We start from the raw sequence: 25,411 nt of genomic DNA, 5'->3' as shown, positions 1-25,411 counted from the left end.
TACGTAAATTGCGTAACCCTACGCAAACGGAGTAGAAAAATTACGTAGGTTAAGCAAAACGTGCGCTTACGGTAAGCTTACCGTACGCGCACGTAAAAAAAAAAAAGAAAAAAAGATTCAGTATGTTATACTACTATATCTTACCTGTTTGGTTAAAAAAAAAAGGTGAAAAATTATATATTGAAGAATGTAAAATTTTTTACCATAGTGTTGAAAGAGAATATAAATTAAAAAAAAAGATGTAAAAAACATTGCAACAAGAAAAAATATAATAATTTCACACACGTAAAATGTAAGAATTAGCATTTAAAAAACCATACAAATTCAATGAAAAAACCATGAGTTTCACACATGTTATAGTTAGTATTTAGCATTTAAAAAACCATACAAATTTACTGAAAATACCATGGGTTTCAGACACATTATAGTTAGGAATTTTCATTTTAAAAACCTTGCAAATTCACTGAAAAAACCATATTGGTAGGTCCATTGTTTTGAAAATTTTAGTCTCTATTTTCGAATGTGTGTATCAAAGGTTATATTAGGGTGAGAGGAGGTCTGCCACTCTATCACAAGGATGATGTCATCACTGATGTCATCAGTGATGTCATTTGAGATGTCATCAGTGATGTCATGAGTGATGTCAGTGACCATGCCATGAGTGATGTTATATGTGACGTCATCAGCAGTGGATTGCGGGTGCGCGAGTTATAGTTAGCTTAACTAACTATAACGGGGGAATTTCATTGGTTTTTTACGAGTGAAATGTCCAGCTAACTATAACGTCTGTGAAACCTATGGTTTTTTCAATGAATTTGCAAGGTTTTTAAAATGAAAATTCCTAACTATAACGTGTCTGAAACCCATGGTTTTTTCAGTGAATATATATATATATATCAGTGAAAAAACCATAGGTTTCACACACGTTATAGTTAGCTGGACATTTTACTCGTAAAAAACCATTGAAATTCCCCCGTTATAGTTAGTGCAGGCAACTATAACTCATGCGACTGCAATCCTCTGCTGATGCTAATACTGTATTTAGACACTTATTTGCCCATGTCTTCTTCCATTAAATTTTAGCTATACATATATTACAAATATTTTTTTTTCATAAAGACACATATGTCATCAGCAGAGGATTGCGGTCGCGTGAGTTATAGTTGCCTGCACTAACTATAACGGGGGAATTTCAATGTTTTTTTACGAGTAAAATGTCCAGCTAACTATAACGTGTGTGAAACCTATGGTTTTTTCACTGAATTTGCAAGGTTTTTTAAATGCTAATTCCTAACTATAACGTGTGTGAAACCTATGGTTTTTTCAGTGAATTTGTACGGTTTTTTAAATGCTAAGTTACTTTACGCCGTTCGTGGCATGCGTGCCCACTTAACGCAGTTGATTTAAAGGCTATTTTCTCAGGAACTACTGAACAGATTTACACCAGACCTACAAAAGGCACTTCCTTGACCTGTAGACTACCTCTCTGCCAAATTTCAAGTAACTCTGTTCAGCCGTTCGGGCTGTAGCTGTGTCTAAAGGTCCTATGGAAAAATGCATGGGAAAAACGCGTTTTGGGACCCCCCTTTTTTCTCAGCCCCCACTTGACGAATCCCCCCGAGACTTTCAGGGTAGGAGCGGAGCGTAGCGCCCCATTAGTTTTGAAAATTTCGCGAGGATTCGTCGACCGGCGCCAAAGTTATTCCAAATAGAATGTTGCGGTTTTCCTATGGAAACAGGGTCCTAACTATAACTACCTACTGGCGACCGCCAGTAGGTAATAGATATAGATATAGATATATATATATATATATATCTCGAAACAAAGATTACTTCAGCCAGAAGAAACCAGAGGGACACAGCGGGGAGGTCAGGAAGCTTTATTTGTAGCAGCAGAGATGGCATGATGCGTTTTGGCAATAGTGCCTTAATCATATGCCTAATCACCTCGGTAGTCGGCACCAGTCACTTTTCAAGTAATCCATCTCACTCCCATTGGTGGGAGTCCAGCTATGTTGAAAATTACGTAGGAGCCTCAACGTAGCCTCACTCTTCAGACTACGGTTCCCAGAAGGCACCATCTCGGCCTACAAGGTAAGCTTCCATCGACATCTTAAAACCCACAGTGAGTGCCGGGGATTCTCTGACAAAGTGTGAATGGGTGCAGATTATAATAATGTCCTGATGTTAGCTGCCGCACAAATACTTCTCCTTGGTCCCCAGATGCCTAAACCCCATGTTTCCCAAATCCTGCAGTGTCGGAGACTCTGATACAGTGATCCGGCAAGTCTCTCCGTACAATCACAAACTGTGGTCACACAGCAGCGTTTCTCTGCCCTTGGATGCGGTGGGCCAGTGCAAATCCAATCCCTTGGCACAAACAAAAGAGAAAACTCTTGCCCTTGATGCTCCGGCCGCTTGTTAGACGGGTCCCCCTTTGCGCGCCAGGGGCTTAGTACGCCAATTATCGAAACAAAGATTACTTCAGCCAGAAGAAACCAGAGGGACACAGCGGGGAAGTCAAGAAGCTTTAGTTGTAGCAGCAGAGACAGCATAACGTGTTTTGGCAATAGTGCCTTAATCATATGCCTAATCACCTCGGTAGTCGACACCAGTCACTTTTCAAGTATTCCATCTGACTCCCATTGGTGGGAGTCCAGCTATGTCGAAAATTACGTAGAAGCCTCATCGTAGCCTCACTCTCCAGACTACGGTTCCCAGAAGGCATATATATATATAGAGAGAGACTTTCAGTCGACCGCCAGTAGATAATATATATATATATATATATACACATATATAACACCTTTGACTCTCTGCACTTCCGTCCGGTGAACAGAGACACAAACCCAACGATATGAGGTAGATGTTGATTTATTGAAGACCTCGAAACTGATGCGTTTCGGGCACCTTGTGCCCTTGCCACAAGTCCATATATATTAGGGGTTGCTTTTAGTCATTACAGGTTGGCTTGGTTAGTATGTTACCAATTCCAAGCTGTAATACTGTGCCTGGAGTGGTAAAAGGCTTTAGTAATTTTACAGCTCGGCATGGATAGCACTGTGCTAATTCTATGCTTAAAGACTTTGCTGTAGAAATAGTAAAATACTTTGTACCTTTCTATCTCGGCATGGATAGCACTGTGCTAATCCTATGCTTAAAAACTTTGATAGAAAAGCAGACATTTGAGGTGAGCAGATCTAGAGTGTGGCTGGTGATGAGAGTTCTCCATACAGGAGCTGCTTTCCACCTAAACCTGAGAACTACTCTGAGTTCTCTGCTTCTTTTTTGCACATATATATATATATATATATATATATATACATATATATATATATATATATATATATATATATATATATATATATATATATATATTACCTACTGGCGGTCGCCAGTAGGTAGTTATAGTTAGGACCACGTTTCCATAGGAAATCCGCAACATTCTATTTTGAATAACTTTGGCGCCCGTTGACGAATCCTCGCGAATTTTTCAAAATAGGTGGGGCGCTACGCTCCGCTCCTACCCTGAAAGTCTCGGGGGGATCCGTCAAGCGGGGGCTGAGATAAAAGGGGGGTCCCAAAACGCGTTTTTCCCATGCATTTTTCCATAGGACCTTTAGACACAGCTACAGCCCGAACGGCTGAACAGAATTACTTGAAATTTGGCAGAGAGGTAGTCCTCAGGTCAAGGAAGTGCCTTTTGTATGTTTGGTGTAAATCTGTTCAGTAGATTCTGAGAAAATAGCCTTTAAATCAATATATATATCTGAGCCAGCTTACGGTACGCTTACGGTGCGCTTACCGTACGCGTACGGTGGCGTGCGCGAGCGCGATTCTGATTGGCCCTTAGATCTTAGTAAACATTCGAATCGGTCGAAACCAGGAAGCGGCGGCCGCCATTTTCTCTCTCGCACTCTGACAGGGGGTTGAAAAACAAAGTGCAAATCATGTAAAGGGGCTGTTTACACAGCTCCCAAGCACCTAGCCATGTCGAGGGAGTCCCCAACGATCCCCCAAGTGAAAAAAGGCAATTTTATTTTTTTCGAAAATTTCGCCGATTACGCTTACCGTACGCGTACGGTAAGAAATAATTAAAAAAAATAAAAAATATCCACATTCTCCCCACCCCGTGTGCAAAAGGTGCCCGAAGTGCAGCTTTTGTGCATGGCTCATATATCGGATAAACAAAACATATATTTTACCTGTCACAACGATGCTCATCATATGACCTCCATGTGCGCACGGTGCGCGAAGCGCATTGTGCGTTCATGGCCCATCTAGCGTAACATGGGCACGCGGTGCGCACGGAACGAACTGCGTTAAGTGGGCGCGCACGCCACAAATGGCGTAAAGTAACTTAGCATTTAAAAAAACGTACAAATTCACTGAAAAAACCATAGGTTTCACACACGTTATAGTTAGGAATTAGCATTTAAAAAACCTTGCAAATTCACTGAAAAAACCATAGGTTTCACACATGTTATAGTTAGCTGGACATTTTACTGATAAAAAACCAATGAAATTCCCCCGTTATAGTTACTGTAGGCAACTATAACTCACGCGACCGTAATCCTCTGCTGATGACATATGTGTCTTTATGAAAAAAAAATATTTGTAATATATGTATAGCTAAAATTTAATGGAAGAAGACATGGGCAAATAAGTGTCTAAATACAGTATTAGCATCAGCAGAGGATTACGGTCGCGTGAGTTATAGTTGCCTACAGTAACTATAACGGGGAATTTCATTGGTTTTTTATCAGTAAAATGTCCAGCTAACTATAACATGTGTGAAACCTATGGTTTTTTTCAGTGAATATATATATATATATATATATATATATATATATATATATATATATATATATATTCACTGAAAAAACCATAGGTTTCAGGCCTGATGTAGTTAGGAATTAGCATTTAAAAAACCTTAGAAATTGAATAAAAAAACAATAGTGGATTGCGGGCGCGCGAGATGTAGTTAGTACAACTAACTATATCGGAAGAATTTCAATGGTTTTGTTCGAGTGAAATGTCCAGCTAACTATAACACCCCTAAAACCTATGGTTTTTTCAGTGAATTTCAAAGGTTTTGTAAATGACAATTTTTAATGTATTAATTGTTATACTGATTTTTTATACTGATTTACTACATTGTTTAAACTGTTTATTTTTAGATATTTTATTTTTTTAATTACATTATACATTACAATACAAAATATACTTTCTCAAAATGAGTTACTTTAGTTTAAATACTTTGCAAATAGGCAATAGACTTTTAAGTACAGTAGTTACAGTTGTTGCCATGGGCAACACAATTTCAAACACAAAGCAACACAAAGCAACATTGAGCTCAATCTGAATTTCTAGTCAAATGCAATTAGTTACTTTATGGATTACTTTTCTAACCACAGTACTGGATGCTAGATTCAGTCCTTGGACATCTCCTGTAAACAGTTGAGTAAAAGCGTTTTGGTTACAGTACTGATTTTTAAGGATTATTATTGTATTTTAAAAGTTGACACAGAAAATGTTTCACATAGAATCACCAATGTTATCCTAGAGCAGAAAATTCAATTAGCAGGTAAGTAGTGTTATTGTTACTTTTTCTTACTCAGTGGTGGATCCTGGATCCAGCACAGGTGAATCTCCTGAAAGAATGTGTTTAAGTCATACAGATGATTTTTTAGGAATATTTTAGGTTTGTGAAAATAGACACTTAGAAACTTTTCTACTTAAAAGCACACAATGGATTCCTATGGAAGGAAATACAAGTTACTGTTAAGTACGCTTAAAATTACCTTTCAAGGTCAGTGCTGGTCTAAAAGATGCAGCACTGGGTTCTCTCCTGATAACAGGTGAGTAAATTGGAATTCGTAGTTCGGCTGATTTTAGAGGAATATTTGTACAATGGTAAAGGAAGGGGGCGGGGGCTGAGGTGACCTGTGCAAACACACCCTGTGGCGCGTTTTAAATTGGGGAATTAATTCCTCTTCAATCCTGCGGTCCCCTGGGGGCCAACTAGCCCACCAGGTACCTCCAGTATGCGTCAGGGAGCTGCGTTGCGGAGAGGTGTTCAGAGGCCACGACCCTTTTTACAACACTCTGCAACGCAGCTCCGTGGTGCTTCCTGGAAGTACCTGGTGGGCTAGTTGGCCCCTAGGGGACGTCTGGATTGAAGAGGAATTAATTCCCCAACTTAAAACGCGCCACAGGGCGTGTTTGCACACATATCACCTCAGGCCCCGCCCCCTATCTTCACCACTGTGCAAACACGCCCGTGGCATGTTTTAAGTTGGGGGATTAAGTCTCCTTGAATCCTGAGGTCCCCTGGTGGCCAACTTGCCCACCAGGTACCTCCAGTATGCGTCAGGGAGCTGCGTTGCAGAGAGGTGTTCAGAGGCCATGCCCCTTTTTACAAAACTCTGCAACGCAGCTCCGTGGTGCTTCCTGGAAGTACCTGGTGGGCTAGTTGGCCCCTAGGGGACCTCTGGATTGAAGAGGAATTAATTCCCCAACTTAAAACGCGCCACAGGGTGTGTTTGCACAGTATCACCTCAGGCCCCATCCCCTACCTTCACCACTGTGCAAACGCGCCCCGTGGCACGTTTTAAGTTGGGGCATTAAGTCCCCTTGAATCCTGAGGTCCCCTAGCGGCCAATTAGGCCACCAGGTACCTCCAGTAAGCGCCGTGGAGCTGCGTTGCAGAGAGGTGTAAAAAGGGGCATGGCCTCATTACACCTCTCTGGCACATACTGGAGGTTCCTGGTGGGCTAGTAGGCCCCCAGGGACCCCCAGTATTTAAGGGGAATTAGTTCCCCCTCTGCAAATGCGCCCCCTGGCAGAGTGGTGTAAGGAGGGGGCGTGGTCTCCGGCCTGATCCCATTTTTTTATTCCTTTTTTTTTTTTTTAGAAGGGCGGCTGTGTAGCCCCCCTCCTTTTTCTATTTTTTTGGCCCTGGGGACCCCATCCCCCAGGACCTGACCCCAATTTTTATATATAGAAAAAAAAACGGGAAGGGGGCCGCGCGGCCCCCTCCCGAGACCATAATTTGCCCCGGGGACCCCATCCCCCGGGGCATGGGCCTTTTTAAAAAAAACATTTTATGGAGGGGATGCGTAGCCCCCCTCCTCTGGCCACTTTAACGCCATGGGAACCCCATCCCCCGGGGCCGGCCATTTTTTAAATTTATTATTATTTTTTTGATTTAATGGGGGAAGGGGTGCCGCGTGGTCCCCAATCCCTCCACGGTCCCAGCCGGCTCCCCGCCTCCTGTGGGAGCCGGCATTGATTTTCCACATGGGGAGCAGCTGACATGCTGCTCCCCATGTGAAAAAGCAATCTGCTTTGCTTCATTGAAGCTAGAGCAGGTTTCCCTCGCGAGAAATGCGCATGCGCAGGCATCCACGCATGCGCATTTGTGTGAAGAAGTTACCAGCAAGCAAGAAGAGGGAGCCCCGGGACGCCGCACTGCAGGTAAGGTCATTTTATTTACTTTTTACATTCTTTAAGGTATTTTAAAATGAGGGCGGGCTGGGGCGGGCGGCGCGTAGTGGGGCTAGGCGGAGTGCGCAAGTGTGCGTAGATTTTGCCACACTACGTGCTGCTCCACGTAGCCCCACTACGCCCACTATGCCCAGGGTTACAAATAAGTCTCCCAAAATGGCCACCAGAGACAAAAGAGCCCAAATGTAGCATAAATATCACCCAGATCTAGCCCAAGTATAGCCCAATGACAGAATGTCCCAGAGTGTTCTAACGAACAACTAGAGTACTAACAGTCTTACTTATAACAAAAGTATGGCACACCTGAAGCCATCTTGATTGGAATAAAGTGGTAACACTTAAATCATTTAATTTACAAAGGAACAAAATGAGGGGGTTCATTTTGCCATAGAAATTATGATTAGTGCTGCAGAAAGAAATATTAGGGCACATTTTGACTTCTCAAATCCTCTTCTATTTCATAAAAAAATTCTGACATGCAGACTGAAACATGCACTTTGAATACCAGCAGTAGCCTTCCCTGGTGAGCAGTAGCTTTACTACAGTGCTCTAATGAGCAACTAGAGTGCTAACATTCAGAATTTATGGCAAATGTGTGACACATCTGAATGCCTTCTTGACGGAACCAAAGTAAAAAACTGAAAGTATTTCCTACTGAGGAAACTGCAGTAAATGAGGAAATTAGAAAACTTCATAACAAATAAATCTCCCAAGATGGCCACCAGAGACAAAAGAGCCCAAATGTAACCCAAATATCACCCAGATGTAGCCCAAGTATAGCCCAATTACAGAATGTCCCAGAGTGTTCTTAAGAACAACTAGAGCGCTCACTGTCTTACTTATGACAAAAGAATGGCACACCTGAAGCCATCTTGATTGGAATAAACTGGTAACACTTAAAACATTTAATGCCACTCATCCATAGAGTTACTCACACACATAGTCACTCATGCTAATAAAGAATCAAACATCCATTTACTTACATATACAGTTATACACACACCCCACACTTACTTCTACAGAAACTTACACATACTTAGTCTTTTAAACAATCACTTATAGAAACACATACTTATTCATACAGGAACTCTTCCAATCTCTCACGCTCACATATACTCACTTATATACACCAATAGTCACATATAATAGTTTAAAACATATGTAGTTACTCATAAAGACACTATTGAGACAGTCATTCACTCACTAACACACCCATGCACACACTCATCCACCCATATAGTCCTGCACACATGCTGTCTTCAACACATACAAACAGTGAGTCACTCATTCATACACCTATGCACTACGTAATACCCCCCACCGAACCATACAAACACTCAGACACTCATACTGATACTCAAAAAACCAACTAATCACCTATATAGACACTCATGTAGCTACTCACCAACCCATGCAGCCACTTATACACAAAGTAAGAGACTGATACAGATATTTACATATTTAAACATTACTCACTAAGCCATGTATTCACTAAGATACACTTAATCAGTCAGTTATACAATCAATTTTTCAAAAACAAATCATCCATTTAGAAACTTATATACCCATTTATTCTTCCATCGACCTTGAGATATACATATATAAAACATATGTAATTTTCAGAAAAACACACATTCACTGGATGATGTCATCAGTGATGTCATCAGTGATGTCATTTGAGATGTCATCAGTGATGTCATCAGTGATGTCACTGACCATGTCATGAGTGATGTAATATGTGACGTCATCAGCAGTGCATTGCGGGCGCGCGAGTTATAGTTAGCTGAACTAACTATAACGGGGGAATTTCAATGGTTTTGTACGAGTGAAAAGTCCAGCTAACTATAACGCCCCTGAAACCTATGGTTTCTTCAGTGAATTTCTAAGGTTTTTTAAATGCTAATTCCTAACTATAACATGCCTGAAACCTATGGTTTTTTCAGTGTATATATATATATATATATATATATATATATATATATATATATATATACATACACACATACATATATTTCTTCAGTGTAGTGAAAAACACCTGGCGCGTTTCGGAGCAGCCGCTCCTTGCTCACGGGTCAGAGTGAGTTTGTTCTCTCCAATACCTTATAGTGCACAATATTAAACACAAAGCTAGGACTACTGAGCCATGGGGAACAACCTTTACAACGCAACTTTTACAACGCACTACACTTACAACGCATTTTTTACAACGCACAATCCATTACAACGCATGACATTACAACGCAGGACACTACAACGCATTTTTAAAAACTACCTTTACAACGCATTCCATTACAACGCATACTACCATTACAACGCATACCATTACAATGCATAATATAGTAATTTTTACCCCTATACTATCCAACACTTACCCTACTGTTGCACCCCCTGGAGTTAGAATAGTAATTTTTACCCCTACACTATCCAACACTTACCCTACTGTTGCACCCCCTGGAGTTAGAATAGTAATTTTTACCCCTATACTATCCAACACTTACCCTACTGTTGCACCCCCTGGAGTTAGAATAGTAATTTTTACCCCTATACTATCCAACACTTACCCTACTGTTGCACCCCCTGGAGTTAGAATAGTAATTTTTACCCCTATACTATCCAACACTTACCCTACTGTTGCACCCCCTGGAGTTAGAATAGTAATTTTTACCCCTACACTATCCAACACTTACCCTACTGGGGCACCCCCTGGAGTTAGAATAGTAATTTTTACCCCTACACTATCCAACACTTACCCTACTGTTGCACCCCCTGGAGTTAGAATAGTAATTTTTACCCCTATACTATCCAACACTTACCCTACTGTTGCACCCCCTGGAGTTAGAATAGTAATTTTTACCCCTATACTATCCAACACTTACCCTACTGTTGCACCCCCTGGAGTTAGAATAGTAATTTTTACCCATATACTATCCAACACTTACCCTACTGTTGCACCCCCTGGAGTTAGAATAGTAATTTTTACCCCTATACTATCCAACACTTACCCTACTGTTGCACCCCCTGGAGTTAGAATAGTAATTTTTACCCCTACACTATCCAACACTTACCCTACTGTTGCACCCCCTGGAGTTAGAATAGTAATTTTTACCCCTACACTATCCAACACTTACCCTACTGTTGCACCCCCTGGAGTTAGAATAGTAATTTTTACCCCTACACTATCCAACACTTACCCTACTGTTGCACCCCCTGGAGTTAGAATAGTAATTTTTACCCCTATACTATCCAACACTTACCCTACTGTTGCACCCCCTGGAGTTAGAATAGTAATGTTTACCCCTATACTATCCAACACTTACCCTACTGTTGCACCCCCTGGAGTTAGAATAGTAATTTTTACCCCTATACTATCTAATACTTACCTTAAATGCAATTTTATATTATGCGTTGTAATGGTATGCGTTGTAAAGGTAGTATGCGTTGTAATGGAAATGCGTTGTAAAGGTAGTTTTTAAAAATGCGTTGTAGTGTCCTGCGTTGTAATGTCATGCGTTGTAATGGATTGTGCGTTGTAAAAAATGCGTTGTAAGTGCATGCGTTGTAAAAGTGTGCGTTGTAACGTCATACATCCCTGAGCCATCATTGCCCATAGAGCAAAAACGGCATCCATTTTACAATGGTTGTTTTTAAACTTTAAGTCAATCATTATAGCTAAAAGCTTGAACATAATATTTTTGACAATTCTAAATCTGATATTCAATTTTTATACAGATTGTTTAAATAACCGTAAATTGACATTATTTACAAAATTTACATAAACCTCATATGATTTGTTATGTAACACATTTTTACATGAACCACATATCTGCTTGTTCCAATTTTCAGGGACAATTCATTTAGTCCTGTTAACATGATTAGTTGAAAACAGTTCAGCCCCAGTGGGCAAATCGTTGCGTGATGTTAAACAATTTTTAACATCACACAACCAATTGCCCCTTCTCGCTACATGGAAAAATAAACATCACTCGTACTTAAGGAATTGGGCTTGGCATTGGTTTTTTGATTTATAAACCAAAGAAATAGCTAAAGGAGGTTTGCGACCTCGCTGTGAGCCCGCCACCTACAAGTGGCAGGAAATCTACGAAAACTCTGATATATATATAGGTCAACTTGTGGAGACCAGCATGGGTTTCTTGTAAATTTTATATCCTTAATAGTCAAACTCGGCTACTGCTTCTAGATGATCACTTTCTTCCAATAAATTCAAACAAATCAAAAAGTTTGATCTACTGTGTTCACATTGGATATAAATCCTGCCTTCCAGTCCGATAAGACATTCTCTTCACAGATTCATTCTTGAAAATGTTCTAACACCTGCTTACAAAAATGTTTGATGGCAGTCGAATAAGGCTGATAGGCCTATGGTTGGCTGGTATTGCCTGATCACACTTCTTGAATATAGTAACAATTTCAGCTAACCTCCAGGAGTGGGGAATGGTCATACCAGCTAGAATACTATTAGAGTGAAGGTTTATATATGGCTCCCAAATTACTGGATTTTCTTGTTACAGATCGAGTGGTATTCTGTCAGGGCTGGGGGCATGGCCTGGGACACAGGAGTTGATTGCCCTTACTGTTTCTTTTAATGAAAAGTTCAGACACTTTGAGGTAGAAATAGCTCCACTGCCTGTTAGCACACCATTTACCTTCACAGTACTGCATAATCAGAATACAGCTGGCGGCTAAAATGCACTACCCACTCATTAGGTTGAATACAGAAGACCAGATTGGTTTGCAGCCATTTGTGGTCACAGCAGCTGATCTCCAAAGTGCCTTTGTATTCTTGTTAACCAGGGCTTCATGTAAAATCATCCATAGTGAGCTCTCCCACTCCCCGTCATGTGTACATGCCAGCTTCTCATTTCTAAGCTCAAGGGGGAGTTTGGATAAATGTGCATAGTTTGCATTGACACTTCCCTTTACAATATCTAGAGCATCCCACCTGTTATATCTTGAATTATTAATGGTCGAGAACTTGCCTACGTAAACTGGAATTGATTTGATGCGTAATGCCATACTAAAGGCATTATGGTCACTATCTGCTCGGTCTATCACTTCCATATCCAAGATGGCAAGCCAAAGCTTAACATCAGCCAAAGAATAAACAGTTTTGCTGCAATGGCCTGGCCTACTGAATGTAGTTTTGCCTTGTCGATCTGATAGGCATCTTCCATTTGTGGCTCTAAGATCAAAGTTTAATGTTAGTGACATCAACTGACCAGATTTAGGTGTCCATCTCACCATGGGAGATCTGTCTGCGGTATGCCTCACTGATTGTCCAGCTCACAAGTTTGATCAAGAGAAGTAGCAACCATCGGTTCAAAGGTAGAGTTAAAATCTCCTGCCACCAAAATGAGATCCGCCCATGCATTTTTCAAAAGCAATTGCTCTAGTTGGTTTCAGGCCACCACTCTATTGTTTACATTATGGGGCTGATTACGATGTCTGGCAGAGTTTCCTCCGCCCGACATTGTCTCTGTCATGGGACTGACCAACACCCGGTCGGCGGTCCCGAATGACTAATTAGGATGTGACTAAACACTGTTCAGTCGCATTCCTATAGTTTACTGTGAGAGCATGTATTCTGGCATAAACCGGTCGGAATTCATGCTCCCATTGGAAAATTGGAGGTGCAGTTAATTCATGCAGCCTGTGGCAGGGATCAGCAGGGGGTGCCTATGACCCCCTTGGCCTCCAACTGGAGGTTGTGCACCCCAAGGGGGCCCTGCTGGGTGGCCCCAAGAGTTGAGTTCCAACAGCTTTTCTGTGTCGGAAAGGCTGCTGAAACCCGCAATCATAATCCCAAGGGCCGAAAGAGCTGCCCTTGGGATTACTGGCCGCATTTTGACTGGCAGACGAGCTCTCTGAGCCCATCGGAAGCCATTCAGAATGAGGATTCAGTTTCTTTTCTGACCGCCTCCAATGTAATGGGGCGGTTGGAAAGGAATTCTACCGGTATATTACGATGAGGCCAGAAAGGCTCCCGACCAATGGTCAGAGCCTTTTCCTACTGCATTGTAATTGGCCCCTATATATATATTTGGGGAGAACACCAACCAAGTGCTAGGATGTCTGGGGAGCCACCGGATATTATGTTAATTCTTCACTGGAGTGCTGTTTTGACCCAGATACTCAGTCCTCCTGAGGGCCTACCCTTTGTAGTCTTAACTGCATCCACACAAAACGTTGTATGCCCACGCCTATGAAAGGAAGTTAAACACCATGTGTCAGAACAAGACCACCACCGTGTTACTAAATATCTGTGTGGTTCTTTTAGAATCCACAGGAGCTAAGATGGCCCTCCTGTCTCCCTAAAAGGAATTTCTGTGTGGTCTCTCTATGCACCAACCAGAATAAACGATTCCTCAAGAGGAGCCAGAAGGAAGCAGAAATGTGGGGAGACCACAGCACAAGCAGGCGATATAAATCCTGCCGTATTTCCCCACATGAAATGGCTCTAATATCACTATGGATCCGACCTGAGGTGTAGCTGTGCATGAGATTCTCTAATACAGGGAGAAAGTAAAAACAAAAAAAGAGGGATGAGAAACCGGTTTTGTAGTGCTTTAAAACATAGTGCATTTAAACTACATCAATGTTTTACATATCTTTGCGTCTCAATAAATTACGTAGTTTACTCACCAGAATTTCTATCGCTATTGAAAATAAAGGAGAAACTCCCACATGAAAAGAAAGCAGCTCCCTTGTTATGTCACAATGAAATCAAGTAGTCTTGGCAGACCAAAATGGTATAGTCATGGATATCTCCTGGCTCCAGAACCAAACCACAAGAGAGCTCTGTTAAATCCCAGTCATTTAAATTAGTGTCAAACTAAATATGCTTAGCTAACTCTCACCGCATTTATGGGCAAAGACCAGCACTGCTGTAATGGAAATGCACACTCAAAATCCTCGCCAGCTGAGGAGTTGAAGTTAGAATCTTCAGCGCAGCTCCACACTCGAGAAATTATAATTAGCAGCAGGAAGACAGCTTTCTTCCAGTGCTTAATGAGTGTAGAAGAGCAAGTCCCCTGGGTGCTGGGCGAACAAACACACTCATAAATCCAAGGAGAATATGTTCTTACTGAGGGGCAATGACCTTTCTCCTTCATCAGAAAAAGGGAAAAAGAAATGTTTCCAGGAAAGGTCTCTTTCCTATTTAAATGTGGGAGGCAAGGTCTGGTCTGACTCCCAACAGGAAATGGGAGCGCAGACGAACGCAGATGAAACTGAGGTTCGTTGCTTGTAGAAACAGGAAGGGTGTGGTCCTCCAAACCCTCAAGGAACACAAAATCAAGCAGCGCTGTAAAGTCACGGCTGCTTTTATACCTGACGCTGGCTCCTCCTATGCACATCTGCAGCCTGTTAACTCAAGTTTAGGCAGCACTGGAGCACCAGAAACGAGTGTTTTGGATCATTTAAAGGGACACAAATTAATTGCAATCCTATTAATGCCTGTTGCTATGTCTAGGTGTGGATTATTGTGGGGACCAATATTGTGCAGAAAAGCCTGGGGTATGACACCATGGGGATGATTACGATGTCGGGCAGACGTACCAATGTGGGAACAGGACAGACTGTATCAGGTCGGCAGTCCAAACCGCCTAATCACGATGCGACCAAACACTGATTGCTCGCATACTCCCATTCCTCTATTGGAGCTTGTGTTACAGCCATAAACCAGCTGTAACACAAGCTCCCATAGAGGAATGGGAGTCTGTTCATCACTGCACTGTGTGGCAGGCACTTCAGGGAAAGCCCCACATGGAAAGCCTCCCAGAGATTTAGTATCGTAATCCCAAGGGTGGAAAGGCCACCCTTTGGGATTATGAGTCAGCCTCCGACTGGCCGAATGGCTCCTTGAGCCCTTCGGAAGCCAGCCCTAATGACCGGCCAGTTTAATTTCCGACCACCAGCATTGTAATGCAGCAGTGGGAAATTAAACCGAGATGCAGCCCGGAAAGGCTCTGACCGATGGTCGTAGCCTTCCGGGGCTGCATCATAATAAGGCCCCATGTTTCCTGGAATAAGCATATGTCAAATGTTTCGATAAATTGGCCCCACTCAACATCAGATAATAGTTTAACTATTCCTGCTACATTTCATGAAGTAATTCTTATCAGTGCTTCCAGCTCCGGGCAATTTTCATCAGGGACTTGGGGAGTAAAATTAATATTGATATTCCTATCATTACTAACATCAGGAGGATTAGCTACCTGCACAGTTCCTGCGCTAATGGGCAGTTACTATGGGCCCCTGGATGGTCCCCCCTATCTTGGGAATGTTTTCTTGCTGGGGCATGCCTTGCTGGAACTTTTTTTGATGTTCCAATTGCGGTTCCTATTTTATAGGCACTGCCATGGGAATACCAAAGGAATCACCCATCAATTACAAAAAAAGTAATTATTTGGTGTGCGGTTCTCATGTCGGTTTGGCGGTGTGGGGGTGGGTCGGCCCGCCACCTCACCATCAAACTTTTAATCGGCCCCTAAGGGTTGAATAATCTACAAACAGCTAATTTGCCTTTGAAATAAAAAAAACATATAGCACTAGCCTTTGTGGTGTACCACTACAATTTACTAATAGAAAGCTTTTTCTACCAACAAAAGAAAGACAAACTTAGCCACCTTATGAACTATTCCAAAGACACTTGGGTTGGCAAACTATTTTACTCCAGACACAGACACCAACCAAAATTTCAAATGCCATGGTAAAATGTCCATGACAGCACCTTGGCATAGGAAGGATGGCACAATGCCTTTCAATCCACATTAGGCAGAACCCAACCTTCACTGTCCAAATTTATAGAAGCATTACAAAAACAGAAACGCTACCAACATCTAAAAATGGAGCAATCTGTTACCCATATTGTCCCTAATCTTAGCAAACAAACCAAAAGAATGTACGATATGCTACAATTTAAAGTAAAACTTTACACAAATAACAAAAGAGTAGATTTCTTAGAAATGATAACCAAAAGTAGAATATAAAAGAAGTAGTAATCTCTCAAAGTCCTCAAATACTGTCAATGTCTTACCAACATACAAAAACCTTGTATTTTTTTTAATAATAAATATATTATTTATTTACTTCAGACAAAAAGATAATTAAAATTCCAATTTTAATAAAGAGTTATAGAATTAAACTAGGTATACATTATTTAAAATAAAATGTTATTGTCACCAACAAAGAAAGTACAAAATCAACTCAATCCATCACATAAATTAATTGAACCATATGAACCAAACAACTGCACGTAACAATCACATAATAGTTTCACAAACATTATAAAATTACATTTCCTACCCAAGAGAAAATTAAATAAAGAAAACGTACTGTCTGTAGCTGCAGATCTTTCTCTTTATTCACATAAAAAAAGTAGCAATCCACCAAAAACTGAAAAATATTGCCCAAACAGCCCAAACAAATACAAAAAGGAAATGAATCCAATACAAATGCCTTGAAGCAATCCAAAGTATGTAGAAACCTTAAAAAACAGACACATCATTTTTTTATAATAAACGCTCCAGGAAAACTGAAAAAAAAGGAAATCAAATTGAAAATCAATGGTTTATGATAAACCCAAAAAAATGATTTCCTTAAAAAAGGAAAAATTCAATTGCCAATAGGACAGAAAAAACCCACCCGTAAAAAACATTGTGCTCCCAAAAATACATATTCATAGTTAATCATCAAAATATAAGAAACATAACTTAATTTAACAGAACATAGCAACACATTACTAAAAGAGTGCACAAAAACGCAAAACTACAAACTAGAAAAAACAGTAATACTAATTCATCTAAATATAGACAAAATCCACACTCAACACTATAACTACTTTCTAGACCTTCCCCCTAAACCCCCACCCTCACAGCCTCTAAAACATCCTTAAAAAAAGGATATGCCTGTTCCAACGAACAGCAGCGCTTACCTCAAACTGGTTCCGGGAAAATAGACTGAAAACAACACAATTAGATTACTACATAGTAGGGGTGAATGAATTATACTGTTGTACCTGCGGCATTGGCAGAAATTTTGGCCACTCCATGTTACTCTTCATCATGGAGTTCTGGCCAAATTTCACCAATTGCCTTGTGGCGGATTTTCTCTTCTCCAAGGTTCCAGGATATGTGAGTGAAATTTGGCGTCTCCTAGTGCGATTTGCTAATGTGGGCAATCACAGACATTCACGATCGGTTGTGGTCCGATGGCTGCCGTTCAAGTACATTTGCTGTAACTCGGGTGGAATTTCCACTGAAGTGGCAGCTAAATCAACTCGAACGGCGGCATGCTCTTTATTAACACATGGTGTCGCTCTTGCAGATTTTCAGCAGTATTCATGCTACCAGCACTAAATTGCAGCGCAGAAACTTGATTTATATTGCATAAACTTATGAAGGATTTACTAAAAAGCAATGTAAGGGCAATTGAATTTTACAAGACGTATTCTAAGATCGCAGTCAAGCTATTACCGCTATTATGAATTGTTTTGAATCACGCAACTTTATTTAAATCTGTCAATACATTAGATCCACAAATAGGGTGTACTATTATCTAAAGAAAAATGTATTATGATTAGTACAATCTTCACCATTGTTATTTTTTATTTTCTGCCATTAACACTCGTCATGGACGCCATTAAATGCCGCTTATGTGAACATGGAAATGGAAAACATCCTATGCTCCATACTATATGCTTGTAATCCCAGAACATGAATTAATGTGCGTATGTGAGCCTTAAAATAATTATACAACTAAGTAAATAAATGATGGCAGGCCGATACGGCATACTGCATAAATTCATTGCATTAATGCTCCTCCAGTGGAATATCGGCGCTCACAGGAGCCGTCCATAAACAAAGAAGAAAGACCTTACGCATTGGCTCTCAGCTGAATTGAGATGGAGGTTAGACTGCAAAGAAACAACAGTAAAGTGTAGGAAGGTAAAACAATCATGATACATGCACATATGGAAAATCAAATTATCGTTGATCAATTGGTATCCAACTGAGTTCACAATAAATTAGACCTGACTCATTGCAGTGTATGTTCTGCGATTGGCAAATGCCAAAATGAATGGCTAGATCAGTAAATAATGGCTATCAAATTAACCAATCGGAAACTCAATATTCTGAGCACAGCTCTAGCCCACAATAAAACCTAATTTGTGAACAACATATTCTGCGGCAATTGATTAAAGGCTACAGTGTATCTTCACTAAAGCTATATATATATAGTGTATTAACAGGATACGGAATGGATGATACTTCAACTCGGTAACATATGGAATGATAGGTTGTCATACACCAGTTCATGAAATACAAGCAGTATATTCTTAGTAATGTGCACCATATCATAGGATATTGGAACAGGGTAATCCAAACTGATGTTCATCATATAGTTCAAATAAGCATATATTAGGCATCCTGGCGATGTGTGTGTGGGATAATGGTATAGATGTCACTTAAGTGACACCGTGAACAAAGTAAAAGTGAAGAGTGTATATAAGAAGTGATGATTATGTGTATGTATGTCTCTGCTCACCGCAATTATATTGTGAGTGTGGACATGTGCAATATGCTAAAGATTATCTAAATAGAATGATCCCCAGTATCTATGTTGCACTTACTGATAAACGTTATTCATACTGTCAATGCAAAGGATTCCAGTGGGGCAAGTGCCCATAAACCTACTGTATAGGGTTGAAATCTAAGCTAGTCCACCCTCCGTTGAGCAGATTACATAGATTCCAAAATGAACGAAAAATATACATTAAACTTGCACCCTTATAATTACTACAATGGAATGTTGATCAAAATACAGAAACATCTACAAAATATGGAATTTAAAAAGCAATTGCTGGAAGCAGGGGAGAACTAGGGGAAACTATACCCCTATGTGTGTGGCCAGCTCCTCTTCTCTATTTAGATCGAAGGGCATTCTGGGATTGAGGTCGATGATATACCTGAATTCAAGAACCTGCAGTTGTTTTTCTCTGTCACCGCCTCTGATATGTTTGTAAACCCTGTCAAGCCCTACATATGTAAGCAGTTTGTTTTTGCTTTTATGGACATTATAAAAATGTTTGGCTACTGGGTAATTGAAATCCAGATTAGTAATAGCTCTTAGGTGTTCGAGTATCCATTTTTTCACTGGCAATTTGGTACTCTCTATGTAGCGGAGACCGCATGGACACCCTAACGCATAGACCACATGATCGGTAGTGCATGTAATGAACTTTGAATTGGTTTTTTATTTGCCACTAAAGGTTCAATAAGTTTTGCAATTAGCACTGTTCTTGCAAGCCTTGCAAGCATGGTACTTGTGGAACCCATTATTGGATTGCAGCCAAGTGGTGGTGGATTCAGTTTGATAGTAACTCCTTACTAGCGTATCCCGAAGTGAAGTAGGTCTCCTATATGTTACAGTAGGTCAATTGCCCATATTTTCCAATAATAGGATCGGCCTGTATGAGACCCCAATGTTTTCTCAAGACATATTTTAGTTTACCTGATTGATCATTATAGGTCGTGATGATTCTCTGTATGTTGGGTAAACTTTTCGTGGAGCGTGATCTACCCTTGTTAAACAACACCTCTTCCTGTTTGACATCTTTCAGTTTGATAGTAGCCTGTGACAGGATTTTGCCAGAATATCCCCTTTCTTTAAACCTTTTTAGCATGACATCATATTCCTTACTGTACCTATGATCAGTGCTGCAATTCCGCAGGAGCTCGCCATAAGGGATCCTTTTGAGGAGAGAGGTGGGATGATGACTGAGTGCATGTACAGTGGTGTTGCCGGCAGTCTCTTTCCAGAATAAACTGGTTACGAGTTTATTTTCCTGCACTGTAACACGTATGTCTAGGTAATAGCATTTAGTTTGATTTATTTTGTGTGTGAAACTGAGATTAAGATTCTTACATGACAAAGACTCAATAGACCTCCCGTCCCAGATTATAAAGAGGTCGTTAATATATCTTAGCCATAATGGTATATGATCGGTGAAGTCAACGTTGGCTTCTGTCCATACCACCTGCTCCTCCCACCAGCCCAGGAACAAGTTCGCCATGCTGGGGGTAAAGCAGGTACCCATGGCAGTACCGGATTTTTGATGATATAACACCTTGTAAAACAAGATTTTTTTTTCATTTAAGCAATCTTTCATCATCATTTTGAACATTACAGTATGGTCATACAAGTCAATTGACCTTCTCCCTAGATAGTATAAGGAGGCCTCTACCCCTTGATCCATGTTAATACAGGTATACAGTGAACAAACGTCCAATGTTATCAGTAGGTAATCCTCTTCCCATTCAATGTCATGGATGCTTTTAAGGAAACCAGCACTGTCTTGACAGTATGATCTAAGGTCCTTGACATATGGTGCCAGGAAGTCCCCCATTCGAGGTGACAATCGGTCTTCCCGGTCGTTTGGTCGCATGTTTATGTACCTTTGGTAGGAGGTATAGACAAAGAACACAAGGATTGTCATTCTTAAGAAATCTGAGTTCATCTTCATCCAAGAGATCTGCATTCCACCAGTTATTTAACATCTCATGATATCTGGTGATGGTATTTTCGTATCTTTGCCATGTGATATTTTCGTAGCAGCTGGAATCGTTCAGTTGTCTCATAGCCTCTGACTTGTACTCTATTACAACAACATTACCCCCCTTGTCAGAGGGTTTTATAAATATGGAGAAATCCATGAGGAATATATTCAAACAGTTTGTTGATTTCTAGTTTGATTGTCTCTTATATTGTAATTCTGATGGCCCCTTAGATAAACCAATTGCTGGATCATGACTGAGTGGAATGCCTCGATGTTGTCATCTGGATATTTGGATTATACCGTGATTTTATTTTTAAGCTACTTCTGCAGGTCGAATTCACAACAAACCCTAAATCAGTTATGGTATTGCCTGCATCGTTGGTCATTTCTAGATTGTTCTCTTATTCATGGATACTTAGAATAGAGTTAGCATCCTCCACTGAGAACATTGTAGTTGGATTAGTTGCTTGCTGAAGGTAGTTGGTACTATTAAGCTCAGTTTGTTTCTTCTGCATTTGGTGTAGCTTCATGAGTTTGAGTGTTCTCACATAGAGAAAGAGGTCAATCCAGGTATCTACATAATTCCAGTCAGTGGTAGGACAAAATGATGGTCCCAATTTCAGAAGAGATTCTTCTTCTGGGGATAAGCAGCATGAGGAAAGATTGACAATGGACTTAACCATGATTGAATTATTGGATGACTTACTATGCCAGAATTTCTTACGGCCCCCTCTCCTATCTAGTCTTTGTTTTTCTTTTTGTTTGCACCTCTTCCTTTTGGTCTTCCCCGTCCTCTCCCTATTGTATCTTCTGTTGGTGGTAAGTTCGTGTTCTGTTTTTTCTGTTGTTTTAAAAATTTAAATTCATGTAGGAAGGTTAGGGGGTGCAAACATAAAGGGACGGCTGGTCCCGTTCTCTCAGGGTCAGAGCTCACATCAGAGCTGGAATCAGTTGAAGTCTCGACACATGGTCTTTGTTGGTTAATAAATTGACGGTCCTATGGCGCCCAATCAAAGCATTTTGCATTGGTCAGAATTCTTCCCTCTGCATAGTCTCTTTTGTCCCATAAGAACTTTTGTTGTTTTTTTATTTTTATGGCATCTTTGTATGCCTTTAGAAATCCCTCCAATGATTTTAAGAACTCAATAACCAATTTATCTTCTTTGTGGGCATCTAGTTGCGACCAAACAACAGTTAGTTCCTCTTTTGTTTTATCCAGATCAATCTTAACTAAATGTAACTGGAATTTCTAACATTCCTTTACATGCCTTGGCCATGTATGATGCCGATTCGGTTAGGAGTTCTGGGTTTGGGTTCTCGTAGGTTGGTATGATTGAGATTCGTAGGCCTCTCGACACTCGGCCAACCACAATGTAATTGGTGAGTGATGCAATCTCCCACCACTTGTTCAGTTCCCGTTTGGCCAGTTTTTCTAGGAGATTTAAGTTTTGTTTCACTGTGAGAGCCTCTCCACTTATCACCGATCCAGTGGCTACGGGTACTTGACTTATGTCCGCATTTTCATTAAAGAGAGAGAGAGTGCAAATGCTTGCCTCTCTGTCTCCCATGCATTCATATCTAATGTTCCAAGGAATGCCAGCAAGGTTGAAGAGACTCAGCAGTATAGTAATTACTGCCGTTTTACAGAGCTCCAGATAATTGTAGTTCCAAGCTGATACTTGCTGCCAAAAAGTCAGAAGTGGTAAGGAACAGGAATGAGTAAGTCCAACGAAAAATCTGATGTAACAAGCCACCCAGCTGGTATGATCTGATGCCCCCCCAGGAGTCCCCACACACTTCACTCACCGCTTGATCCAAGATGAAGATCAGCAAATTTCAAACGGAATGCATCCGAGCTGGAGTGGCTGGGACGGCGTTATTTAATTCAACTTCAAAGAAATCTGCCTGTCACTCTGTGCACCTGCCAATAACTCGTTGGTGCCAGCCATTGCGGCAGAAGCCACAAATGTTGGTGAGATCCAAATCCCAGTCGGCAAGGAGGCAGCACACCAATTCAACTACAGGTTTATTTATTGGAGAAAGAAAAATGCGTTTTGGCCAGAACGGCATTTGTCAAGTTACCAAACACTCGTCATGGATGCCATTAAATGCCGCTTACGAAATGGAAAAAATCCTATGCTCCATTCTATATGCTTGTAATCACAGAATATTCAATATTGTGCATATATGAGCCTTAAAATAATTATACAATTAAGTACATTAATGATGGCAGGCCGATAAGGCGTTCTGCATAAATTAATGTCATTAATGCTGCCACAGTGAAATATCGGTGCTTGCAGGAGCCGTCCATAAACAAAGAAGAAAGACCTTACTCATTGGCTCTCAGCCGAATTGAGATACAGGTTAGACTTCAAACAAACAACAGTAATGTGTAGGAAGGTAAAACAATCAAGAAATGCATCATGATACATGCACATATGGAAAATCAAATTATCATTGATCAATTGGTATCCAACTGAGTTCACAATAAATTAGACCTGACTCATTGCAGTGTATATTCTGTGATTGGCAAATGCCGAAACAAATGGCTGGGTCATAATAATAAATGACGGCTATCAAACTAATCAATCGGAAACTCACTATTCTGAGCACAGATCTAGTCCAAAATAGAACATAATTTGTGAACAACATATTCTATGGCAATTGATTAAAGGCTACAGTGTATTAAATATAAAATTTAATCAAAGTTAATTACACAAATAACATAACACATTTTAATTTTAATAACTATTATCAATTAAAAAATGTAGGGTCCGATTATTATGTTGGTCGGAGTTGCCTCTGACAGACACCGTCTCGGTCTCAGGACCGACCTACCTCTGGTTATGATATGACCGAAAACTGTTCGGTCGGATTCCCACTGTTCTCTATTGCAGCTTGTGTAATGGCTGTAAACTGGCCTTAATACAGGTTCCTATGAAGAAAAGGTGGTGTGTGTAAAACCATGCACCCTGTGGCAGGCACTCCAGGGCCTAGGTACCGCCTCGACTACCAACCAAAGCAGCCGCGGAGGAAAGTGGGCCCTTCTAAGAGCCCCAAAGTGACTGTCCGACAGGCTTTCCGTGTCAGAAAGGCCGGCACGGAAAGGCTGTTGGAAACTGACATTGTCAACCTGATGGCAGAAACGCCATCCATAGGGGATTATGGTGTGGTTCTGACTGGTAGGAGGACTCCGATAGCCGGTCGGAATCGATATTTTGGACAGCTATATTCTTGCTGATATTCCATGCCATCATATTTTTTACTGTATATTTTTGTAAGTCGATATTTCCAACTCAATATTTTGTCTCAACAGCGGGGCATGTCAGGCTGGCCGCAAGCAATATCCTGGACAGCCTGACAAGTGCAGTTTAGATACAAAGCCCAAGCTGGTGGTTGCAATAAACCTTGCCCAATCGGAGGACAGGATACTTCGTCTGGGAAGATAGGTACAGTATATGTAATGGATTGCAGATAGCAGATCAACGCCCCAGCGCCCATATAGAGGAATCACCGCGTGGTAGTGGTGAAATGCACTATTAAATCTCCTATTTAAACCAATTTGGGTAAGGTGTTGAGCACTAAAGGTTTACATTTACTACTCCCACTGCAATCTAAACAATTTTGGGAGGCTGTTGAACACTAAAGGGATAAAACGTACTAGTCTGACTCCAATCTAAACCAATTTGAGGAAGGTATTGGACTTCAAAGGCGTGACATTTACTTTTTCCACTACAATCTATACCAATTGGAGGACGGTATTGGACAATAAAGGGGTGAGATTTACCATTCCCAATTCAATCCGATCATATTGGAGGAAGGTGATGGACACTAAGCAGCCGATTACGATGTCGGTCGGAAAGGCTCTAAAAGGCATTTGGATTTGTAGAATCTGATTTGAAACCTATGTTTGCGACTGCCAAATTGGATACATTTCCGACTGACTGCTTACGATGCACGGAAACCGTTCCGGCTGTCCGATTCCGTTCCAATCGGCATTTGGACAGCCCCAGTCGTTCAGAGCCGATTCGTACAGCTCTATGGACACAGTTTCCGACCGAGTGATTACGACGTCCAATTCTGACAGCCATTCGGAATCGGTCTGCCCGACACAAAATGGTTGTCAGAATCTGACTTTTGGGGCCCATAGCAGGCCCCCCTTCACCCTTAGGCCTCTGGTTGGGGCCTGTGGGGGTACCCATGGGACCCCTCTTTACAACCATGCACAGTGTGAGTGGCACCATGGAGTGCCAGTCACAGCATGCAAGGTTTTCCCCAAGCACCCCTTTTTTTGATGGGGGTCTGTGTTCTCGCTCGGATCACAGG

The 25,411-nt window shown here is 41.0% G+C and overlaps 1 protein-coding gene across 1 annotated transcript in view; it reads right to left on the bottom strand.

Annotated features, from left to right (window-relative positions):
- The window catches only part of LOC146796252 (uncharacterized), a 336,329-nt gene that overhangs the window by 209,338 nt on the left and 101,580 nt on the right, over positions 1-25,411 (bottom strand). The window lies entirely within an intron of this gene.

The sequence above is a fragment of the Triturus cristatus genome, chromosome 10 (genome assembly GCF_964204655.1).
Source record: "Triturus cristatus chromosome 10, aTriCri1.1, whole genome shotgun sequence".
Taxonomy (NCBI): domain Eukaryota; kingdom Metazoa; phylum Chordata; class Amphibia; order Caudata; family Salamandridae; genus Triturus; species Triturus cristatus.
This window is presented reverse-complemented; position numbering and strand designations above follow the sequence as displayed.